Source organism: Rhincodon typus, chromosome 12, assembly GCF_021869965.1.
Source record: "Rhincodon typus isolate 14 chromosome 12, sRhiTyp1.1, whole genome shotgun sequence".
Classification (NCBI taxonomy): Eukaryota; Metazoa; Chordata; class Chondrichthyes; order Orectolobiformes; family Rhincodontidae; genus Rhincodon; species Rhincodon typus.
This window is the reverse complement of record NC_063343.1, coordinates 36,810,295-36,810,557: the sequence shown is the minus strand read 5'-3', so window position 1 is coordinate 36,810,557 and position 263 is coordinate 36,810,295.

Sequence of the window (263 nt, the reverse complement as noted above, 5' to 3'; positions counted from 1 at the left end):
GTTGCCCAGAAAATGCAGCAGATCTGAGAATTGAGCAGCTTAGATTTCAACAGAGGACAAAAGAATTGATTAAGGGGGGAAAATGATCTTTGAGAGTAAGCATGCCAGCAACATGCAAACTAATTGATAAAGCTCTATAAGTGTGTGAAGAGAAAAAGCTCAGTGAAGACAAATATAGGTTCCTTACAATCAGAAATGGGTGCATTTATAATGAAGAACAAAGAGATTCTTGACGAATTACACATATATTTTGGTCGCTATCT